Source organism: Hyla sarda, chromosome 4, assembly GCF_029499605.1.
Source record: "Hyla sarda isolate aHylSar1 chromosome 4, aHylSar1.hap1, whole genome shotgun sequence".
In the NCBI taxonomy this organism is placed as follows: Eukaryota; Metazoa; Chordata; class Amphibia; order Anura; family Hylidae; genus Hyla; species Hyla sarda.
Genome location: NC_079192.1, coordinates 159,993,887 through 160,019,701, shown reverse-complemented (window position 1 = coordinate 160,019,701; position 25,815 = coordinate 159,993,887). Strand labels below are relative to the sequence as shown.

At 40.7% G+C, this 25,815-nt stretch overlaps 1 protein-coding gene across 14 annotated transcripts in view; it reads right to left on the bottom strand.

Moving 5' to 3' along the window:
* The window catches only part of OTUD7A (OTU deubiquitinase 7A), a 249,575-nt gene that overhangs the window by 118,979 nt on the left and 104,781 nt on the right, over positions 1 to 25,815 (bottom strand). The window contains exon 1 of one of the 14 annotated variants that reach the window (XM_056572531.1): positions 2,847 to 3,112. The exons of 12 other annotated variants lie outside the window; for them this stretch is intronic. The gene's annotated coding sequence lies outside the window, so the exon portion shown is untranslated. Of the gene's footprint in view, positions 1 to 1,028; positions 1,048 to 2,846; positions 3,113 to 25,815 lie in introns of those variants that run through there. One more of the 14 variants, XM_056572532.1, reaches the window with a different exon arrangement.

Genomic DNA, 25,815 nt, shown 5'->3' with positions numbered 1-25,815 from the left:
ATATATATATATATATATATACACACACACACACAATTATAAATTATATTATTATAGTGGAAGTCCCTATAAGAAGAATCATGTGTATAAACATAGTACAAGCGATGTTTCCCGAGCAAAAATGTCAGAGAAAAACAAACAAAACACTTTTTGTTTTATAGGGAAATAAACTGGACACATTTTTAATATCTGTACATTTCAGAAGAAAAGTAAAATAGTATATTTAATGTAGGGCAAAAACACAGTGGTAAAAAGACTGTGGAGAACACGTTCTGTTGCCCTCAAGCACACATGCTCTAAAATTCTATTCTAAAATGCATTCAAATTGTTAGTTGTACTTAAAGGGGTACTCCACTGGTCTGCGTTCAGAACTATATGTTCCAAACGCTGTTATTGCGCTGCGGGGGTCGGGCACGCCCCTAGTGACGTTATGATCACACCACCTCACTGCAAGTCTATAAGAGGGGGCATGACAGGGCCCGACCCCCGCAGCACAAAAACAGCGTTCGTAACATTTAGTTCCGAACACTGGCCAGTGGAGAACCCCTTTAAGCGAGACTCTCATTCTCAATGACTAAAATACAGCTGCGTGAAAGTGGACTTATGCCTAGTGCAGGACCTGAGGGGGCAAAGCATAATAAAAAAATAAGGGGCAGTGCATAGTAGGCTGTCAGTTCTACACATATGGACATTGTGGGGGAGATTTATCAAAACCTGTGCAGAGCTAAAATTGCCCAGTTGCCCATAGCAACCAATCAGATCCCTACTTTCATTTTTAACAAGGCCTCAGCAAAATGAAAGAAGCAATCTGATTGGTTGCTATGGGCCAGTAGGCAACTTTTTCTTTGCACAGGTTTTGATAAATCTCCCCCAATGTCCTGGAATATAGGAGTACTACAATATAGTATATGAGAAATCAAAGGAACGTTATGTCCAAATCCCCTACTGCGAATAGAAAAGAAATAAATAAATAAATAAATAGGTAAGGTATTTAGTTAAAATGCAAAATTCTAAAGTAAAATAATCACCCTTTTCCTGTCAAGTGATCTTGTTAAGATAGTAACTTTTTAAAATAAAATAAAAATATATAAAAAAATAAAAATCAAACTACTGCATAAATAACTTGTTTTCCTTCATCTGTAACAACCTGTATGGTAAGAATCATTGTGAAAAAAATAAAAAATTTATAAATAAATAAATAGACGTGTTCAAGTGCTGTTACCATGCCAAAAAAAGAAATAAAGGAGGAGATTTATCAAAACCTGTCCAGAGGAAAAGCTGCTGAGTTGTCCATAGCAACCAATCAGATCGCTTCTTTCATTTTGCAGAGGCCTTGTTAAAAAGGAAAGAAGCAATCTGATTGGTTGCTATGGGCATCTCAGCAATTTTTCCTCTGGAAAGGTTTTGATAAATCTGCCCCAAAACTCCCTTTTTAGTATCGACATGACCACAACAACTTACTGATTAAAGGGATACTCCCCTGGAAAAAAAAGTTTTAATCAACTGATGCCAGAAAGTTAAACAGATTTGTAAATTACTTCTATTAAAAAAAATCCTAATCCATCCAGTACTTATCAGCTGCTATATGCTCCATAGGAAGTTCTATTCTTTTTGAATTTCCTTTCTGTCTAACCACAGTGCTGTCTGCTGACATCTCTGTCCATTTTAGGAGCTATCTGGAGCAAGATAGGTTTGCTATGGGTATTCGCTCCTACTCTGGATAGTTCCTGACATAGACAGAGGTTTCAGCAGAGAGCACTGTGGTCAGGCAGAAATAAAAATTAAAAAAGAAAAGAACATCCTCTGGAACATACAGCAGCTGATAAGTACTCGAAGGGTTAAGATTTTTAAATAGAAGTAATTTACAAATCTGTTTAACTTTCTGGCACCGGTTGATTACATTTTTTTTCTAGTGGAGTACCCCTTTAAAGTTACTTGTTACTACGTCAACACTTACGGTAAACAAAAGATTGGTGCCACTTCTCCCACAAAAAACAAGCCCCTAAACTGCTACATCAAATCGAAGATTTAAACGATAAGACTTTTAAAATCCAGAGACTGGAAAAGAAATGACCAAATTAGACCACACTATTTAGGGTGTAAAGGCAGCTCTTTTAACACATTAATACTTTCGGATACTTCCCTCTTACACGGTATACAACCCCAGATGCCCATTGCCTTTTGTGTTCTACATGCTGTAGCACTCAACTTCCCATACATGCCCTTGTCCCTCTCACATCATTGCAGGTGCCCTGTCAGCCTTCCACTAATATCGAAGCGACACTACAACATGGCAATGTGCTGCCGCAGATGAACTGTGCCTCAGTTGTCATTATGGGATGCAGGAAATGGAACACATTAATATCCTGACTACATTACATAAATACTACTTGCTACTGCTACATAAATACTACTTGCTACTGCTAAACTTTCAAATGACACAGTAAAAAGGCTCATACAGAGAATCTATGCTGGTACGGAAAGGTGAAATCATCAAAATAATCTGTGACCGTGAACGATTTGTAGACCAAGAGGTGGTATATAAACCCCTTTAGCGCCACTAGTTACTATAAAATCGTATAAAACATTCTACCTGACAATACGATATGCGGTTCATACATAAATCAAAGAAAAAAAAAAAAAGAATTTTTTATCAATGGAAACCCATGGAAGGGAAGGAAATCAAAACCAAGGCTCGCTGCCAAGATACTGCTAAGTGTCACTTTGAAAAAGGACATCTTCAACATGAAATGATCTGAAAGGAGTCTCGGGAAGTCTGGGTTCCTTCTCTAAATAGCTAGTCTCTATTAGAAAGGAGATCCAGTGTGCCAATGGTTACTGCTTACCGTGGGCTGCCTGTACCATGCTGCTTCTGCTCAGAGCAACAAACCCTGCTCTGTGTGACAATGACTCATTGGAAAGCTGAAGGGATCTCAGATATAGCTCCTAATATGCAAATACACACTTGTTTTTCAGTATTACTCGGAAACTGCACTTCTTGCCAGTCCTATTTAACATATTAGCAGTTATGCTCCATTTTGTGAGGGGAAGAGGGGTTAACAGAAGCCTTGTCTGTGTTGTCAGGATTTAGATCTATTTTGGAATTAGTCACTTAATGTCATCATTATTGGGGAGATTTATCAAAACCTGTGCAGAGGAAGAGTGGTGCAGTTGCCCAGAGCAACCAATCAGATTGCTTCTTTCATTTTCCACAGGCCTCTTTAGAGGCCTGTGGAAAATGAAAGAAGCAATCTGATTGGTTGCTCTGGGCAACTGCACCACTCTTCCTCTGCACAGGTTTTGATAAATCTCCCCCTATGTTATTTATCTTTTTCCAACTAAAATTAATTGACAGCACAAAAATGAAAAAGCGAGAGAATACAAGAAATCACTACGAAGGAGATGTTTCATTCTTTTCAAACGTATGGCTTTTATATATCAATTTTTTTTTAACTTACTTTTGCTTACATGCAACCTATTTATAGTCACACAACCTTGATAAATAAATGGTACGTAAGCAAAACCCGATTACAAAAGCATTTTTTAAAGCAGAAAAGTTTTCTCTTATGTTAATAGCCAAAGTTCTTTATCTACTCTTTATTACCAGTAGCGTTGCTAGAGAGTTACGGGAAGGAGGGGGCGGCGTACATAATCTGGTGACACCCTGACTGACCTGCCTGGTACTAAACAGCTGCACTCCAACAACAACCCATCCACCCTCCTCAGAAATTAAAAAATATTAAAAACATACAATGCTGCACCATGAATAACCGTACTCTGGAGGCTTTTATGTTTAATATTGAGCCTGCATTTTATGATGTTGGTGGGCGGAGTCTTACGTCGCTGCGCTGAGGCCCATAGTTTATGTCAGGAAGGAAGACAGCGCAGTACCAACAGGCACATAAACAATAGTGAAGCCACGAAAAAAAAAAAAAATGGCTTGGTACGTTACCGAATCCAAAATGTGCATGAAGCTGTACAGTGATTCCTCAACATACGATGGTAATTAGTTCCAAATGAACCATCGTTACTTGAATCCATCGTATGTTGAGGGATCCTTGCAATAGTAATACAGAAAGTTATACTCAGGTGTTCCCACCGCTCCGGACCATCACCGCTGCCCTGGTCATTGCTGTCATCACGTCCCCGGGGTGTCCTCGTTGCTCATCATGTCACTGCGCATGCCGCGGACGTCAGGGACAGGTGAGTGACACTCACGGACCACACAGGGCACATTAAACGGCTATCCGGTGGCAGCTGAAGCAGTCTGCACTGCCGCATAGCCGTTTATGCGATGGCATGGATGTTTTTTGTTTTTTTTTTTTTTTTAAGGAAAAATTTTTGTGGTACATGAGTTATTTACGTAGTCCATAAAAATTCTTACACAATTATTTTGTGCCTTATTCTATTTTAACACAACATTAATTTTAAAATTTAGTGAGTACGCCAGCATGTACGTGTCCTAAAATTAACAAGGTGTGCAGTGTGTATTTTCAACCTTAAAATTAATAGAGTTATTAGTTATATAATTAATTTTTTCTATAAATAACATCAATATTAATGTAGTAGCTTTGTTTCATGATGCAGAACAAGAACAGTTGTTAAAGTGGGTGTTAATCTTCTATTCTGTGGACGTATGCACTTTCTGTAAGCCAGGTTGGACCTGGAATACATATGCGACTTTTAAATGGAGATGCGACTTTTTTTCTTCATAAATAGCGACTATTGCATTTGATAAATACATGACTACTGCAAAGTAAAAAATTACTACGTGAGCAGATTTCAGAAATGTGCGTTGGAATAAGCAAAAATCCAAAAGTTGCAGCATGTATAGAAAAGTATGTGCAACTTTTTTACGCAAAAATAAATCTACTTGATAAATCTCCTATATGATCAGTAAACTTATGCTCTAAAAACTGCAGAGGAAAACTAAAGGATGTTAAACAGACGGTCTGAAATGTTGAACAACTGTTCAATAACTTTGCATTTACATTTACCATAAATATCAATTAAAGGGGTACTCCGGTGCTTAGGGGTACTCCGGCCACACTCCACCCCTCAATGCAAGCCTATGGGAGGGGGCGTGACAGCTATCACTCCCCCTCCCGTAGACTTGCATTGAGGGGCGGAGCGTGACGTCCCACGGGGGCGCAGGCGTGACGTCACACGCCGCCTGCCCTGTGATCGCCTGTAATCAGACCCGGAGCAAACACGCTCCGGGGACTGATTACAAACGGGGTGCTGCGTGCAAGATCACGGGGGTCCCCAGCGGCTGGACTCCCGAGGTCAGGCATCTTATCCCCTTTCCTTTGGATAAGGGATAAGATGTCTAAGCACCGGAGTACCCCTTTAAAGCCAGGTTACAAGATACACTGAACCTAATTACTTTATCTAAAACAGTGTAGAAGCTTATCATAGTACAGTAAGTGGTGGTCAGCACTTCTCCATGTAGTGGTGCAAGTGGATGAGTTAATACATAGAAGAAAAGAAGGTCCCAGCACTCACCAATCTTCAAGCAAATAGTAGTTATATTGCTTTATTGCATATCCTTATAGAACAGGACGCGTTTCGGCATCAAGCCTTCCTCTGTTGTTAATCTGATCGCTTGCAGGCGTCGCTGACGCCTGTGAGCAATCAGATTAAGGCTAAGCTTCTACTTGTTTTTTTTTACCAAAAAACGCTGCGGCCAGATGTTAGCTGTAAATCAATGAGAAATTGCTAAATTCTTATTCCACTTGGCGTTTTTCACTTAGGCGTTTTTTTTTTTTTTTTTATCCTTTTGAAGTATTTTCACTCTTTTTTGGCGTTTTTCAGCTCCTTGGCGGCTTTCCAAAATCGCAGCATGTTGAGCCACTGGCTATATTTTTATTTTTTATAGAAGTCTATGGGAGTGAAAAAAACGCCAAGAAAAACGATATGTGGGTTTTTATTCTTTTTTGGACTTTAGCGATCCCAAAAAGTGATGGCGATACCTTTTTTTAATAACATTTTGTAGGGTACCATTAAAAAATAAAAAAGATACAGTAGTGAAGGAAAAAATTGTATCTAACAAAATTTATCTTTTTTTATTACAAAATTTTTGTTAATTTTTAAACAGGGATCAATTTATGTCGGCGGGCAGGGACCGAAAAATGTAGCCGGCAATAATAAAAATTTTGTGTGTGTGTTTTTCACTTTTTTTTCTTTTTACACTTTTTTTTAGGTAGTACTACTACTCCCAGCATGGAACACACTGTTCCATGATGGGAGTAGTAGTACCTGTACTAATTGACAGTTCCCCCGTTGCGATCCTCCTGTATAATGTATAGATGCGACCAGCCGCTGTTCTATGGTCCCCTGCACTTATGTATATATACACCTATTCATATTTCCCGCAGAGAGCTGTGATTGGCCAGATGGTTCCAGCCAATCACAGTTCTCTGTGGATAATTGGAATATGTGTATATTCCGCATCTATACATCATACAGGAGGATCACAGCGGTGTCAGAAGTGACATCCACTGTGATCTTTCCTTAACTGCAGGAACTACTACTCCCAACATGGAGCACACTCTGCTCCATGCTGGGAGCTGTAGTACCTGCATTATTAGACAGATCGCAAGAGGTGTCAGAAGTTACACTCGCTGCGATCTGTCTATTAATGCAGGTACTACAGCTTCCATCATGGAGCAGAGTGTGCTCCATGATGGGAGTAGTAGTACCTGCAGGTAAGAACAGATCACAGCGGGTATCATCTAATGCAGAGATGGAGCGGCTCTATACAGCGATCCGCATCTCTGCACTATACTCCGGCCACTCACTCATTCATATTAAAAGTAAAGAGAAAAAATTAAAAATTAAAAGTAAGAGAAAAAAATTAATTAAAATGTAACTATAAAAAATGTAAATTTTGTTAAATACATTTTTTTCCATTACTACTGCATCCTTTTTTTTTTTTTTTTTGGTACCCAACAAATTTTGGGTACCAAAAAAAATGCCAAAGGTGGCAAAAATTGCGATTTCCACACAAATGAAAAAACGCCAGAAAAAACACCAGATGCAGGCAATTGCACTGGCGGTTTTTCTTGCTTTTTTTTTTTTTAAACCAAAATACGCACTACAAAAAAACAAGTAGAAACTTAGCCTTACAGCAGAGGAAGGCTTGAGGCCGAAACGCATCCTGTTCTATAAGGATATGCAATAAAACTACTAGTTGCTAGAAGATTGGTGAGTGCTGGGACCTTCTTTTCTACTAGAAGCTTATCATAGACTTAGTAATATTAAAGGGGTATTTTTTTAGGAATGTTTTTTTATATATCAACTGGCTCCAGAAGGTTTAACAGATTTGTAAATTACTTACATTAAAAAATCTTAATCTTTCCAATAATTATCAGCTGCTGAAGTTGAGTTGTTCTTTTCTGTCTGGCAACAGTGCTCTCTGCTGACATCTCTGCTTGTCTCAGGAACTGCACAGAGTAGAAGAAGTTTGCTATGGGGATTTGCTTCTACTCTGGACAGTTCCCGAGACAGGTGTCATCAGAGAGCACTTAGACAGAAAAGAACCACTCAACTTCAGCAGCTCATAAGTACTGAAAGGATTAATATTTTTTTATAGAAGTAATTTACAAATCTGTTTAACTTTCTAGAGCCAGTTGATATATAGAAAAAAGTTTTTCCCTGGAATACCCCTTTAATACAGACAGCCTAGAGGACCTTACAAATTGTAAAACTGTTCTGAGTCTTCTAGATAATGTGACCACTGTAACCTATTAATGGCTACATGCAGATATTTTATGCATTTCTTATCCGGAAATAAACACTTCATGTTAACAATTAAAAAGGTAATATACATTATATAGTAAGTAGGTTGGTCAATATAAGTAGGTTGATGGTTGAACAACCGGTATAGGAATGATTCTCTGGTGAACAGTTGTTTACCTTGACCATTACTGATCAATAACCCCAGACAAAGGATCTATAAGGGGGTGTTCTTGTAAAGTTCGGACAGCATTCTTCATGGATGAAAGCTCTTTCCTGAACGAAAGATCTTTCATCGGTCATCCGAACAGTTCAAAGACAGCGGACTCCTTTTCAGATGATGACAGTCTGCCATTGTTGGCTTAAATAGTCATTTACCCAGTAAAATGTAACAATAAATTATCCCTTTGGCTGAAATTTTTAGTTTTTATCAACTTAACCTAATGTTCAGGAATATGTTTACACTTTGCCAAAGCCTCATGTTTTACTACTGAAGATAATCACGGTGTTTGCTATGGTGCATATTTTAACCCCTTAAGGACCAAGCGTTTTTCAGTTTTTGCACAAAAACTCCTTACATTTTAAAAATCATAACCCTTTACATTTTGCACCTAAAAATCCATATGATGGCTTTTTTTTTTTGCACCACCAATTTTACTTTGTAATGTCATTAGTCATTTTACCCAAAAATCTACACACGAAACGGGAAAAAAAAGTTGAAGAAAAACACAATTTTGTAAATTTTGGGGGCTTCCGTTTCAACACAGTACATTTTTCAGTAAAAATAATCCCTGTTCTTTATTCTGTAGGTCCATACGGTTAAAATGATACCCTACTTATATAGGTTTGATTTTGTTGTACTTCTGGAAAAAATCATAACTACATGCAGGAAAATTTATATGTTTAAAATTGTCATCTTCTGACCCCTATAACTTTTTTAATTTTCGACAAACGGGGCAGTATGAGGGCTCCTTTTTTGCGCCATGATCTGAAGTTTTTATCGGTACCATTTTTGTTTTGATCTGACTTTTTGATCACTTTTTATACATTTTTTTTATGCAGTGTTATAGCCCCCTCTATGGGCTGTAACATTGCATACACTGATTGCAGGCACTGTTCAATGCATTGCCATAGAAATGCATTGATCAGTGTTTTCTGCGCTTGATTCCTCAAGCCTGGATTTCATGCTTGGAGCAATCAAACGCTGATGGGACAGCCGGTACGGCTAGCCGGTACGGATTTCTCCCGTTTTAGACACCGCGATCAACTTTGATCGCAGTGTCTAAAGGGTTAATACTGGACATCAGGCCGATCAGCGATGTCCGGTATTAGCCGTGGGTCCAGGTTGCTGATAGCAATTGGGACCCCGCAGAAACGAAATGCACTCAGCTTCTGAGCGCGCTTCACAGATTGGGAGCTGGCCACGGATGTAAGTATACGTCCGTGGTCGTTAAGGGGTTAAAGATCACATGGTGTAGCTGACTGCATGTGGTCTGGGTTGGAGAAGCCTTTGTACAAAACTGTGTGACTTTTGCAAATCACACATCAGGCAAAAATTGGTACACCAGTGAAACCACACCCAAAAGACTCCAAAAACATGACCACTGACGTGTTTGACACAGAAAGGCATTTGTGGCAGTGAAGTTCGCTTGTTACACGCAGTGCACATCTAAGGTAGCACAAATCACGAATGTGCACCAGCCTACCAGACGCACAGGGCTTGATACATCAGCCTCATAGTGTGAAGGATATGTAATACCAGGGTACCTCATGGAAAAATGTAGTATGGGATGATTTGTAATGCCAACTGTAAGAACATATAAGAGCAGCATAACCAAAACGTTTCCTCTGAAAGATTTCTCCTAGTTAGATCCTGATAACATCTGCATTTGAGGGGTTCTTAGGAGAGCGACAACAATGCTGGATAAAATATTGCCGCATGCACTACTGTCTAGGGATCGACCGATATCGATTTTTTAGGGCCGATACCGATACTCAGTCACCTTTCAGGCCAATAGCCGATAACGTATACCGATATTCCGGTATAAGTTATCGGCTATTTCAAACCCCACCCCCCCCCAGGCGGGGCAGAAGCCGTTGCAGATCAATGATTTAAAGCGGGCATTTTAAATCAATGAACTGCAGCTGCTTTTGCGGTGCCAGAGACCGCTGCCGCCTGCTTCTCTCGCCCTGGGGTCCTGAGTCTAACCACCACAGTTGCCCCATGGCCTCCCCCCCCATCCTCTGCCCACATACCGCCGCACCCCCCCCCCCCATCTTCTGCCCACATACCGCCCCATTGCCTCCCCCCATCCCTGGTGTAATAATTACCTGTTCCCGGGGACCGCAATCCTTCTGGGTCCTGCACTGTCACTGTGCGCACTTACGGTGATGTCGCGCCGGTGACGTCACTCGTCATTACGCAGTGCAGCGCACAGCAACAGCGCAGGAGTCAGAAGGATCATGTACCCCGGGAACAGGTAATTATAACACCAGGGATGGGGGGAGGCGATGGGGCGGCGGCGGTATGTGGGCAGAAGATGGGGGGGGGGGGGCGGCGATGGGGCAGCGGTATGTGGCCAGAGGATGGGGGGAGGCAATGGTGCAGCAGCGGCGATGGTCGTCTCTGGCCGGGGGGTATGGCATTATCGGCATATCGGCAAGGTAATTGCCGATACAGATAATGTCCAAAATCGCGATTATCGGCCTATAATATCGGCCAAACCGATAATCGGTCGATCCCTAGTATTGTACATTAAATAATGGAGACTATGGTGGAAATACAATGGTGTCCACATTTGACGCACCCGGCACTGTCTGGAATTTTTGTAGTTCTGCTCTTAAATAAACAATTCAGGTGTGAGCATAGCCTTATCTCTCTTAGGATCCATCCCCATTTTGCCAAGCCACTGGTAGGGAACGTCAATTTTCTCTAATGCTGGTGTGATTTGAGGTCAAGGTACAGTATGTAACACTCTTTAGATCAAATTCAAAATAATGATACCACTCATAAACAATCTTTAAAGTGTCTCTACATTTAGGATTACACTGAAAACAACCCTACAACAACAGAGGTCCAATAACCAGATCGTAATACATGGCCATATAAATGAGTCAAACACTAAAAACACTTGTATTGTTAGATATGGTTAGTTGTCAAAGTCATCACATGTCTTAGCCGAGATGACAACTGCTGTGTGTCAATTCAGTGGCCACAGTGATCCAACCCTCCAGAAGATGTAAATGAGTTAGAAATGCAGATATTGTAGTCATGGTGACTCCCAGCTGCTTTCTCACCTGGCATAAAAGTCACCATAAAGAATTCTGAAATCAAAGCTGTAACATCAAATAGAAAAGAAGTGTGACATATTCTTACTTACGTAAAACTGTTTTGTTTTTTACTTATGAATTTAAACTGTAACTGTGTAATATTTATTTCAAAGGAACTTTTGATTTTTGTTTCCATGGCTATGTCAAGGGTAATGCATACCTCTGGTTCATACTAGATGGCAATAAGGAAATAGAAATTAATATTTGTAAATCTGATCAAACGCTTTAAAAAAGTAGACCCCATGATCAGTTGATAGATGAAGCCTATTCCTGGAACCCCTGGGGATCAGCTGTTATCACCAGTGGCTGCAGGGGAAATAAAGAATTACATTCAAGTGAGTTGTAGTGATTCAAACATCGGCCGGCAATATGCGTTGTCTAGAAAACGTAGTTCAGCTTGGCAAGTGCTCCCATTCCCCAGAGAGGTCGAGTATGATACATGAAGGTCTCCTAGGACTGCATCTATTGGATACAGTCCTAAGAGGCATCTATGTGTCATACTAAACAATCCCTGTGTCATACCAGACAAAGCCAAACTACTTTTTCTATATAAAACAAACCAGTCTGTTCTAGATCTTCAAGTCTTCATGTCATCCCAGACCTCTCTGGTGAGTTAGAACTCTTGCCAGGCCAAACTATTATTTCTAGATAAAACAAATCAGCCAGTCTTAGGAAACCACAGAATCTAATCACAGACTTTTCAGAGGAATTAGAACATTTGCCAAATCAAACAACTTTTTCTAGATAAAATAAATCAGCCAGTCCCAGGAGACCTCAGGGTGTCATCAAAGACCTCTATGGGGAATTAGAACACTTGCCAAGCCAATCTACTTCTTCTAGACAAAACAAATGGGTCAGTCCTAGGAGACCTCCAAGTGTCATCACAGACCTCTATGGGGAATTAGAACACTTTCCAAGCCAATCTACTTCTTCTAGACAAAACAAATGGGTCAGTCCTAGGAGACCTCCAAGTGTCATCACAGACCTCTATGGGGAATTAGAACACTTATACTTGACAGATTCTTAGGGGGAGATTTATTAAAACCTGCGCAGTGAAGAGGTTGACCAATTACCCATAGCAACCAATCAGATTTTTTTTTTTTTTTTTTACAGAGGCCTTTTTACAAATTAAAGTTGCGACCTGATTGGTTGCTATGGACAACTGGTCAGCTTTTCCTCTGCACAGGTTTTGATATATCTCCCCATTATTCCTTAGATTTAAAGATTCTATAATGACAGGTTTTGTTTCCTGGCACTAAGTTAATGTGGTGCCAATATTCAGAAAAAAGTCAAAAAGGGATCCTGGGAACTAGAGGCCTGTAAGTTTAATATCCGTTGTGGGTAAAACTTTTGAGGGTTTTCTATGCTATTCTGGGGTATCTTAAAGGGGTATTATGGTGGTCAACGTGTTTTTCCGTTTTTGACTTACCCTATTTGTTTTGTTACATTTCTATTCTTGTTGTTTAGGCTACTCTATTTCCATTCTTTGTTGTCTTTTTATCCCCCACTTTGTTTTCCTATGTTTGCTTCTATTTCCTGGTTTTGGCTATGCTGAAAACTACAAATCCCAGCATGCCACATGCCTTACTGGTTTGTTCCGCCCTTTACCCACCCTACTATTTTCCCGGGTCAGCCCCCTTATACACAGAACACTAATATAATAAGCCCTGGTTGGGATACACTGGCATAAACACACAAAAGGGACTACAACTCCCAGCATGTGTCATTCAGGGGTCTTCAGTCTGTGGTATAACACCAGCATGCTGCCTCTGTAGTCTCCTGGGGGTTGTAGTTCATCACACCTCTATAGGGCATACACCAGTGTTTCCCAACCAGGGTGCCTCCAGGTGTTGCAGCCAAAAGCTGTACGGGCATGCTGGGAGTTGTAGTTTTGATACAGCTGAAGACACCCTGGTTGGGAAACAACGCAATTTGTTTGTAATATACTGAATAGGCTAGGCCAGTGTTTCCCAATTAGTGTGCCTCCAGCTGATGCAAAACTACAACTCCCAGCATGCCCATAGTCTGTCCAGGCATGATGGGAGTTGTAGTTTTGCAACAGCTGGAGTCACACTGGTTTGTAAACACTAGCATACACACACATAACAGGGACTACAACTCCCAGCATGTGTCATTCAGGAGTACCCCCCCCTCCTTCACACACAGAAATCATCCCCAGTCCGAGATTTATTCCCCTGCAGTCTATACATCCCCAGCCCGTGCACTTTGTCACCTCCCCTTCAGATAACACTCTTATCTTCTCTGTCTTCTTTCAGTGCAGACCTGCGTCCTCAGAAGTATGTCCTCTCTCTCCCCCTGCTCTGGCTTCTTTCTCTCATGCACACCTGCGTCCTCCAGGAGGGGGAGATGAGGGGGCGTGGCTTCTTTCTCTCATGCACACCTGCGTCCTCCAGGAGGGGGAGATGGGGGCGTGGCTTCTTTCTCTCATGCACACCTACGTCCTCCAGGAGGGGGAGATGAGGGGGCGTGGCTTCTTTCTCTCATGCACACCTACGTCCTCCAGGAGGGGGAGATGAGGGGGCGTGGCTTCATTCTCTCATGCACACCTACGTCCTCCAGGAGGGGGAGATGAGGGGGCATGGCTTCTTTCTCTCATGCAGACCTGCGTCCTCCAGGAGGGGGAGATGAGGAGGCATGGCTTATCTCTCTCATGCAGTTCTGAAAGAACAGAGAAAGAAAAGCCATGACATGTTGTCCACAGCCTAATCCTAACATGGCCAACGTTGTGGACAACAGTAAGAAATCCAACACAGAACTACAGAACTTCCTGGCCCACAAACAGGTAAGAAAAAAATACACATGCTACACAAACATATAATACATGTCAATTACAAAAAACATGAACATTAAAAGAAGATGCAATATAGCCAAAAATCCTAACCACTGGAGTACCCCTTTAATAAAAAATAACCTTTCAACATGGTGCCAACATGGGTTTATGCAGAATCGGTCCTGTAAGATTAATCTGATCAGCTTCTATGAGGAGGTCAGTTGTAGATTGGACCGGGGTAAAGCTGTGGATGTTGTGTATCTGGACTTTTCTAAGCCATTTGATACAGTGCCATACAAAAGGTTAGTACATAAAGTGAGGAGGCTGGGACTAGGGGAGGATATATGTCAATGTGTTAATAACTGGTTCACATTTACATATATCCTCCCCTAGTCCCAGGGGAAGTATTAAAAGTGGGGTACTTCTAGGGTCAGTACTGGGTCCACTTTTTTTTTTTTATATATATATATATATATATATATATATATATATATTTATTAATGACTTTGTAAAAAGATTTGTAGAGTAGAATTTCAATATTTGTAGATAACACTAAACTGGATACGGTGATGTCTGGATACAGACATGACAAATTAAGTTTAATGTGAATTAATGTAAGGTTATGCACTTGGGCCATAAAACATAATGTACAATTATGTGCTCATTTAAAAAAAAAAAAACATCAAGTTAAAACAACTATTGACCACACAGCTAAGTAATCCTTCTCCATGTGGGCTATCTCTGCCTTATACTTTTCTTTACTGGATATTGTTTTATGATAATACCCCAATAATAGTAAAGACAAGTAGGAACGATCCATTGATTCTATTGAGGATGGCCATTGGAGAGAGATCTTGGACTCTCTGTTGATCGCTCTCCGTCTATCTGTGTTTTGGGATACGTGGAGGATTTGAATGTCACAGATCTTCATAAAGTGTCGATGGCTAGGATGTTGCATATGATTTGTAAAATTACTATGCATTGGTTGGATAGGACAAAGAACTAAGCCAATAAGTAACATTTATCATAACATCATATTCTATACCGTAGTAATCTTAGATGTATTATAAATGTATTATCAAGTCTTGTGGAAGTAATGAGTATGTAAAACCAAAGTAATAAAATATATCAACATAGCTCCTTACATATATATACACAGGAGAATATATGCTTGGATTTCAGATACGATATGGGTAAATTCACAACATGGATGAAATAAATTTTTTACAAATAACAAAATCTCAAAGACCCGTAGTGTTATCCATCCATTTGCAGCATTTATATCAGGCTGCCCAGGCACAGGATGATATTAGGAAGACAACTCACAAACAAACAGATTAAGAGGATAAAAGATTATCTGATTTTTATAAAAGATTCTTACATGTAAATACACGGGCAAGAGAGTGATCCAATGACAATCAATTTCCAACACTTGACCCCTATCAGTAGATACAGACAGTACAGCATATACAGTACATTTGGATATAACAGCTGAATATGTCTGCATTGTACAGACAGATTTGCAGGGTAGGCCTGATGAATGTGTAGCCTCCTGCAGGCTTTGCATACAATTATATAGAATGCACTTGTACCTACCAGGAGCGATTCAGATAATATTAGTATAAGCAACTGTTATATATGCAATTCCCTAACAGTAGCTCCAAAAGACAGAGCAAAGCCTGCATTACCAGAGAATCAAAACAGGATGACCGTAAATTCAGGAGTTAGTCCGGCGCAGAGAGGAACCATCAGGGATCCAGATAAAATCAATGGATTTATTAGATGCAACGCGTTTTGCTGCGCATGCGCAGCGAAACGCGTTGCATCTAATAAATCCATTGATTTTATCTGGCTCCCTGATGGTTCCTCTCTGCGCCGGACTAACTCCTGAATTTACGGTCATCCTGTTTTGATTCTACTTCTACCCAGGAGGGCTGCAGTGGACCTATACATATATTCATTCTATACTTTACCTTGTTGTGTGTGGGCGCACAACCAACTCTGGTAAACGGCTTGGGAATTACCGTCCCCTTCCCCCACTAACAAGACCTGCTGATCCCACACATGAGGCGCCTTCTTCCCTCTCTCTAGATTGCATTACCAGAGAGGATTAGGTACAGTACTAACATTGAGTTCACATGCCGTGGATGAAATCTGCACTGTAATCTTTCATGCTTTCACAAGCGGATTTTGGTGTTTATTTCACCAACACAGTGCAAACATCCATGGCCATTCTGCAGAAAACCTGCAACATATTTATGAGCAGCTTTTTTTTTTTTTTTTTTTTCAGGACAGAGCCTATTTGCAGTAAAGAATAGCAGTATTTTTTTTGCGGTATACTGCTGCAGCTGTATACTGTTCTCATGTCTGTAGGAGGCCTTGTTTTTTTTTGCTGGATGAGTTATATTGTAATGGTACAATATTTTACTGGCCTCACATGCATACAGCCATGGCAAATCTGGGAATTAGAAAAGGCACCCATCAGCACCCCGCAATCGAGAGATCTCTCAATCTGTTTAACCACTGAAATGCATCAAGCAGCATTTAAGGGGTTATAAGCCAGGAATTAAAGTTGTCTCCGATTCGACTATTGCAGAAGGATGTTGCTAGTATTTTACAGCTGGCACCTATTTCTGATGGCAAAGAGCTGCCATTCCCCGGACATAATTTGAGGTCTATTTTTTGGGAATGAACCAGCATTTTACAGGATGAATGAAATTCAGGGGGATCACAATGTAAATTATGATAGGAAAATAATCCCAAATGATGCTGGATATTCTTATTCTTTTACACTGATGACATAAAAAAGGCACATAAAAGAATATGTGGTGACATACTCATTAAAGAGAGTTCCACAGTATAGAACAAGCTCGAGTTATTGCAAAATGAAAGGGGTACTCCACCCACACACATCTTAACCCCTATGCAAAGGATAGGGGATAACATGTCTGATTGCAGGGGTCCCGCCGCTGGGAACCCCCCCCCCCCCCCCCGCAATCTTCATGCAGCACAATGCATTCTAAACAGTATGTTTAGAATGCTGGGTATCCACGTCCAAGTGGTCACGCCACGCCCCCTCCATTCATGTCTATGGGAGGGGGTGTGACGGCCATCACGCCCCCTCCCATAGACCTGAATGGAGAGGGCGTGGTGTGACATGTTTCTGGCTGCGGAAACCCAGAGTTCTAAACATACTGTTTAGTATGCGGGGTGCGGCATGGGTTCTGCACTGAGATCGTAGCGGGTCCCAGTGGCAGGACCACCACAATCTGACATCTTATCCCCTATCCTTTACATACGGGATAAGATGTCTGTGGGCGGAGCACCCCTTTAAAAATTCCCAGCATGCCTGGGCCTGCTGGAAGTTGTAGTTTTGCAACAGATTGAGGCATACTAGTTGGGAAACACTAGTGTAGAATCTTGCCATATAAGAGAAAAAAAATTCAAAATAAATGTTCCCAATAATTCTAAGGATATTATAATTAACTAGCTGATAATATCTCACTGCAGTGAAAGTATGGATGCAAAAATAGCTCCCTCGTATCTCATGATAATATTGGTTATATCATATAAAAATCATTACAGCCATAGCCAATATTAGATGTGTAGAGTAAACTGACAAACAACTTAGCGCTGGAATAGAATTCTCTGCAAAGGCAAAGTTCATTTAAATTGCTATGCAACACAAGCATCAGGATCATATAAATAGCAGGCATCATCTTCTATTGTTTTTTTCTACAAAGCAGATCACTTCATAAACTGAAGGTTACCCATTATCTATTACTAAATGATGGTTAACTCTTCCCTACAAATCTACGAATGCCCTAACTGGATGAAATAATAGCAGGGGTGTGGAAATTTGAAAAAAAAACTACTTGTCCAAGGGACTAAAGCGGAACACAATCTACTTGTCCCTCAAGAAAATCCACTTGTCCTGGTAGATAAAATAATTTCCACCAAAACAGCACGATCCCCCCTACTAGACCACGAGGGATGGATATAAGATCCCTTTAGACACTGCTGTCAACTTAGACCGTGATCTAATGGTTTAATAGCGGCCATGGTGAGCGCAGTATGCCTGGCTATTAACGGCGGGAGGGCTGTAGCTAGCGCCTTTTACACCCGAGGCAAGCCCCCCATCTGACCCCTATAACGCCAATGTTTCCATATACAGGGATGAGGGTAATCTTATGTGCTGTGATCTATAGTTTTTATCGGAACCATTTATTATCTGAACTTTTATTAGGAAAGGGGCTTATTCACACATATACGCACTTTTTAAAATATTTTAATCACAATTTTTCAGTCTTCATAGGGACTTATACACGGAGTCTTTTGATTCGATAACAGTGAATGCCGCTGTGTTACTGGGGGGGGGCGGGGTGAAAGGACGTCCGTGCACAGCTGCTGACCTCCATAATGACTGCTGTGTGTGAGGAGGACAGACTGCTCTGCACGGGGAGGATTTCTGTGTGTGAGGAGGACAGACTGCACTGCACGGGGAGGATTTCTGTGTGTGAGGAGGATAGACTGCACTGCACGGGGAGGATTTCTGTGTGTGAGGAGGACAGACTGCACTGCACGGGAAGGATTTCTATGTGTGAGGAGGACAGACTGCACGGGGAGGATTTCTGTGTGTGAGGAGGACAGACTGCACTGCACGGGGAGGATTTCTGTGTGTGAGGAGGACAGACTGCACTGCACGGGGAGGATTTCTGTGTGTGAGGAGGACAGACTGCACTGCACGGGGAGGATTTCTGTGTGTGAGAAGGACAGACTGCACTGCACGGGGAGGATTTCTGTGTGTGAGGAGGACAGACTGCACTGCACGGGAAGGATTTCTGTGTGTGAGGAGGACAGACTGCACGGGGAGGATTTCTGTGTGTGAGGAGGACAGACTGCACTGCACGGGAGGATTTCTGTGTGTGAAGGAGGACAGACTGGGGCAGGGGGTGAGTTCTCTGAGTAGCGCCCCCCGGCTACTGAAATCAGCTGGGGGCCGCCACTGCCCCCTCCATACACTCTGAGCGCGAAGTCGGTCCGGCCCTGCTTGCCCGATACAGCGCTAAATATATGAAAAATTCACCTGCCCAGCGCCCAAAACTACTTGTCCCTGGCGTCGGGCGATAGGATTTCCACATCCCTGTAATAGTTGTGTTTACATCATGAACAGAATGATTTGGTCTTGATATAAACATTGTGGGACCACCGTTGTGCAAAATGACTCAGGCTTCCTGAATAAAAAGTCCCATAAGAAACTTCAAATCAATAAATTTTATAAGCTGGCAAACCTGAAAGGCCTATTCATATGGCACTGCAGAGCACGTTTATGGATTGTGTGCTGTAAATTTGTTCAAGATTGCTAAAAAACAAACAAATAAACCTAAACTTGGAATGGTTGCCCCAAAATTACCCTGGTTTTTACTCCAGCTTGTAAAGTAGCAAAAAATGTCATTAATGAACAGAGGCGTAAACAGATTTTGTAGTCTTGTTTATTCATCAGGGAGTCTTTCAAGATCCCTAAACTGTTTTGCTAGGCAACACCTAAAATGTTTGGGTATATGCTAGCAACAAGTCCCAAGTGGATGTGCATGGCAATACGTAGCAGATTATCTTAGGCCTGTGTGAATGGTTTTCAGGTCCTGAAGGACAATCACTGATGAAACACCATGACGTCTGCAGTCCTTCTGACGGCAAAAAAGTTCCATTACTTACAGTAGTTTCTCTTTAACATGCAAGATACATTGCAGGCAATAATGTACACTGGCCATTAATGGTTTACTGTCTATTAGGGCATTGCACAACAGAAGACTAAAATACACATACATGTAACACTTCAACCATTTGGAACAGCCTTAATAGCCATAAACAACATGCAATGATGACCAAATCAGTATCCATATTTGAAGGGGTATGCCAGGCCAAAACTTTTTTTTATATATCAACTGGCTCCGGAAAGTTAAACAGATTTGTAAATTACTTTGATTAAAAAATCTTAATCCTTGCAATAGTTATTAGCTTCTGAAGTTGAATTGTTTTTTTCTGTCTAACTGCTTTCTGATGACTCATGTCCCGGGAGCTGTGCAGTTCCTATGGGGATATTCTCCCATCATGCACAGCTCCCGGTACGTGACATCATCATTGAGCAGTTAGACAGAAAACTTCAGAAGCTAATAACTATTGGAAGGATTAAGATTTTTTAATAGAAGTAATTTACAAATCTGTTTAACTTTCCGGAGCCAGTTGATATATAAAAAAAAACGTTTTGGCCAGGAATACCCCTTTAAAGATTTATCCCCAATAAAGTATGCAATCAGATCCCAGGTACTTTGAGACACAAATATAACTAACCATGCTTAAAAGGGGTACTTTGGTTATGAAAAAACTTAACCTCTATGCACCAGATCTCCAGAACAGGGCAAGCCTCTTACTGCTGAGGGCTCCAGCACCCAACTCCAAAGTTGAACTGGTCTCGGCAGTGACGGCCCGCTAAGCCAGTCACCAGCTAAGGTGGAACCATGCTGCGGCTAGTGATTGAGTGGCCCATCACTGCCAAGACAAGTCCTTTAGATAGGGGATCAGTTTTTAATAACTGTAGTACTCCTTCAAGTGAGATATACTTAAAGTGTTACTCTGCTCTAAAAAGAAAAAAGTTTCACATGTCACAGAGACATGTCAAAAGTTTTGATTGGCTGGGATCTGGGTGTACAAGTTAGAACAAGAGGGGAGAAGCATGTGGCTAAGCACCTCTCTCCCCGGCTTGCTGCCCTCTCCATCTCATGGCAACAGGTGGATCTATAGTAGTGCTATTCTGCCCATATCCTGCAGTGATACCGGGAGAGAAACGAGCCAGGAAGAAAAGCACTCAGCCACACGCTTTCCTCTGCTCGCTCTAATGATTGGTGGTGGTCTAGTCCCTGACGAATTATGGTAAGGCTATGTTCACACTACGGAATTTCCGCCTGCAATTCCGCTTTGAAATTGCAGGCAGAAATTCTGCTTACTGAAATGTATAGTATAGTGAATGGGTTTTCCATTCACAAATTCACACTTCGGAATTTTTGAAGCAGAATTTGTGAACGGAAAATCCGCTTTAAAATTTCCGCCTGAAGAATAGTGGTGCTCATTCTTTAGGCGGAAATACTCGCGGAACATTCTATTGGGGACTGCAATGTCCACACGGTACTAGCACCGACTGATTCAGTCGGTACTGGCCGCAGTCGGTATCTCCGGCCAGAAATTGTCCATCTGGAGCTTCCGCAGTGTCAACCTATCCTTACACTTTTAAATGGGTTTTTAATACTTTGACAATGATGTTCTTTCTTTAACGACACAGGATGTATATTTATGTCCTGCGTCGGCTCCCGCGATAGAACGAGGGGTCTCGTGATGACCCCGCGTCATATCGGGTCAGTCCCGGAGGCCATCAACCAATCGCAGTGATGTCCGGTATTAACCCTGAAGTTAAGCAGCTAAGTCGTGCTGTGTGGGACCGCAGCAGTGAAATTGTGGTGTCACGAACAGCTTGCAGGACGCGAGGAGGATCCCTACCTGCCTCCTCGCTGTCAAGTGGCTGTAACACTGATCAACGCCATGCTATTGCATGGTAGTGATCAGTGTAGGAAATCAGTGTGTGCAATGTTATACTCCTCTATGGGGGCTATAACATTGCAAAAAAAATAAAGGAGTTAATAAATGTAATATACGGTAACCCCTTCCCTAATAAAAGTCTGAATCACCCCCCTTTTCCCATAAAAAAAGAAAACTATGTATATAAAAATAAATATACATATATGTGGTATCGCCGCGTGCGCAAATGTCCAAACTATAAAAATATATTGTTAATTAAACCGCACAGTCAATGGCGTACATGTTACAAAAATTCCAAAGTCCAAAATAGCGTATTTTTGGTCACTTTTTATACCATAAAAAAATGAATAAAAAGCGATCAAAAAGTCCAATCAAAACAAAATGGTACCGATAAAAACTGCAAATCACGGCACAAGAAATGAGCCCTCATACATCCCCATATGCAAAAAAATAAAAAAGTTATAGGGGTCAGAAGAGGACATTTTTAAACATATAAATTTTCATGCATGTAGTTATAATTTTTTCCAGAAGACAAAATCAAACCTATATAAGTAGGGTATCATTTTAATTGTATGGACCTACAGAATAACAAGAAGGTGTCATTTTTACCAAAAAATGCACTGCATAGAAACGGAAGCCCCCAAAAGTAACAAAATGGCGTTTTTTTTTGTTTGTTTTTTTTTTCAATTTTGTCACACAATTTTTTTGGTTTCACCGTAGTTTTTTGGAGAAAAATTACTGATGTCATTATAAAGTAGAATTGGTGGCGCAAAAAATAAGCCTTCATATGGGTTTTTAGGTGGAAAATTGAAAGGGTTATGATTTTTAAAAGGTAAGGAGAAAAAAACTAAAATGCAAAAACTGAAAAATGCCGAGTCCTTAAAGGGGTACTACCGTGCTGACAACTTATCCCCTATCTAAAGGATAGGGGATAAGTTGCCTGATCGCGCGGGGTCCCGCCGCTGGGGATCCCCGCAATCTCACATGCAGCGAACATCAGCTCCGGGTCTAATGACGGGGCTGGTGATCGTGACATCACAGCTCCGCCCCCGTGTGACCTCACGCTCCGCCCCCTCAATGCAAGTCTATGGCAGGGGTGGTGTAAGCCCCACCAGAGCAGGTGGGGCTTACAATAGTAAATCAGGGCCAATAAATGAATCCGGAAAGCGTATATGGAGACGGTCAGTTTGTGTGTTTGGCTAGATTTAGAAATAACTATTCACTTATGTAGCACCTGCAACAGCGTTTTGGAAAGGACAGAGAATGACTGCAGTGCCCAGAAGTACAAGGCTGACCTATCCACTCAAGTATAGAAATACTTTTTCAAGACAATGCATACATACATATTATTCTATATCAGCAAAGCATATGTTAGGAAAACTGGTATGTATTCAAGAGAAGCGTACTAGAACCCAAGGGATCTCATAAGGCCGACACAAAACACAAATCAGAATATTGCTCTGTAAACCAGTAATGTGACTACTCAGCATTAACCAGCAGCAGACTATAGCTGACAGTAACAAATGCCGCCCAATCATGTGTGTGATGATTGATCTCAGCAATATGGAGAAAAACCAACAAAGTCATGGACAAGGAACACTGTATTGGAGAAAGTGCTGAAACAATACTGGGTAAAAAAAAGCATTGAAGTCAGTCTTATATAGAAGCCCCTCCAATGTATATGATGCATGCAGCTAATTATCTCCATACATGAGGTAAAATCATTTTTGACCGATGATTCTATAGACTAATAAATGGAAAATGTTGATAACATTTCTAAAATATATCTGGGATTTGGGAACATGATTTCCTGATCTATCATTATTCGAAGTGTTCCCATAAAACACAAGACCTCATGCTCTACTGTTTTATAGTCTACATATGTGTGTGCATCTAGTGCCTAACTTTGATTTGATTTCAGGCGCATATTGTGGCGCAGACAGAATTTCAGGCACAATACGCCCGAAACTGGCGCACAACCCGACAAAACATGTCAGGTTTGCAATAGTAAATGAGGGCCAATGTGTCATTTTACTGTAAGGGGCACTGGGTAGAAATGGAAGCCCCCAAAAGTAAAAAAAAAAAAAGTGTTTTTTGTTTTTGTTTTTTCCAATTTCTATAAATTATCCTACAAATAATTTTTTGTTTGCTTCACTGAAAATTTGGAGGTAAATAGAGTGATGTCATTACAAAGTACATTTGGTGGAAAAAGCAGAGTTCATGAGCTCACCCATGATAACGCCCAATGTCCGCGCCCGGACAGGTGTAACCCAACACCGAAGGAAACCAATATAGAAAGATGGATCCATCGCAGGCCACGTGCAATAGAAAAACTTCTTTATTCAAGTACCAACAAGGACAGGATAAAAGTGAGTCGTTTTAGCCAGATAACCTAGCCTTACTCATGAGTAAGGCTATTCTATCTGGCTGAAACGCCTCACTTTTATCCTGTCCTTTTTGGTACTTGAATAAAGAAGTTTTTCTATTGCACGTGGCCTGCGCTGGATCCATCTTTCTATCAAGTACATTTGGTGACATAAAAAACAAGCCCTAATACTGGTCTTTAGATGGAAAAATAAAAGAGTTTTGTCTATTAGAAGGCGAGGAGGAAAAAACAAAACCTCAAAAAATGAAAAATGGCCTGGTCCTGAAAGGGTTAATACAAAGCATGTGCGCCATTTGAGACCCTTTAAGGTACGTTCATATGTACAGGATCCTGCGCAGATTTGATGCGCAGGATTTATAACTGCAGATTAGAAGTTGTGCTCAGTCATTTAGTTTACATTAAAATCTGCAGCAGAAAATCCTGCGCATCAAATCTGCGCAGGGTCCTATACGTGTGAACGTACCCATAAAGGACAAAGACATATTTCTTACCAATCTAGACCTCTTATTTTTAGAAAAGAAAGACTACACTACATAAATTTGGAAGATCTGCTGTACTTTTAATTTTAACCTAAGCAAGTAAACACCTAAATAAAGCAATCTATGCAAAATATAAATTCATTTTTTGTCCAATCAGGTCTTAAAGGAGCTATCCCATGATAAAAATGATCTAGCTGGATGGAGAGGGTCCGACCTCAGGAATCACGAGTGGTCTTGTCCTCTTAGTGAATAAAGCGACAGTGCACAAGCACTAAGGTTATAATAATGCATTAAGGAATGCACTTGGGAGTCAAGTAATTGGTCACTGAAATTTTCTCCAATACATGTATCAATGTATTTAATGCCTGATATAAACAATAAACTTTAGATCTGGTCCTTGTGTTCTTTACCTTCTCATCTGATTGACCACATTTATATCTGTTAATATTGATTTAATCCCGATATCTTTCTACTTCCCATCTTTGGCCTCACTGTAATTTCCGTTAAAACCATCATGGTCAGACAATTAGCAAATAATATGCCTAGAATATACAAACCTCTGGTCTCAATATACTATTCACAAATGTAAAATCAATAATGGAGTTTCGCCAGTGTACAGGTGAAAAATGTTTATGTCCTACCCTCCTCCACTATTTTATGATTTTTTTTATAATCCACTAGCTGAGTACCCGGCGTTGCTCGGTTTTTCCTTCCTAATCCTTTTTGGGGAGGAAAATAAACTAAGGAGGAAGCTTTTGACGACTTCATATGCAGTCCTCGTATATTGTTGTCATATCCCAGTAACATATTTCCCATTGACTTGCATGGGACTTTAAACATAAGCCCCGCCCCTGGCAAATGGGGGTGAGTAAGGGTTAAATTATCTATCCTATGTTTGTTGTTGATATATAAGTAACATGTGTGCCAAGTTTCATGTTAATATCTTTAGCCGTTTGAAAGTTTTTGTGGAACATACATACATACATATATACATACATATACAGTATACATATATACATACATATACACATTGAGTTTTATATATATAGATATAGTCTCTAAATCTTATGCTTTTTAATACATTGTCTTGACTAAATTATTACTTTAGTCATATCTTCAGGCTGTTTACAAAATCTTCACAAACCATCACATCAAAGCCCAACTGACCCCCTGAGTCCGCACTTCTTATGTGAGTATATAATTTAAAGGTGTACTCCACTGGAAAACATATTTTTTTTTTTTTTTTAAATCAACTGGTGCCAGAAAGTTAAACAGATTTTTTAATTATAGCAGCAAATACAAAGAAGAGTATCCAACCAGGCACTGCACGTGTTAAGTAATAGTCCACTTATAAATCCCAGGTGGCGTACAGGCAGGCAATACTGGTCCTATTGGAAGGTGGAGGTGCTAGCGTATTCAATGTCACAGGACAATATATATTGCAATAATATGCAGAGATAGAAAATAACGCTGCACTCACCCACTGGAACGTTAAAAGTCCT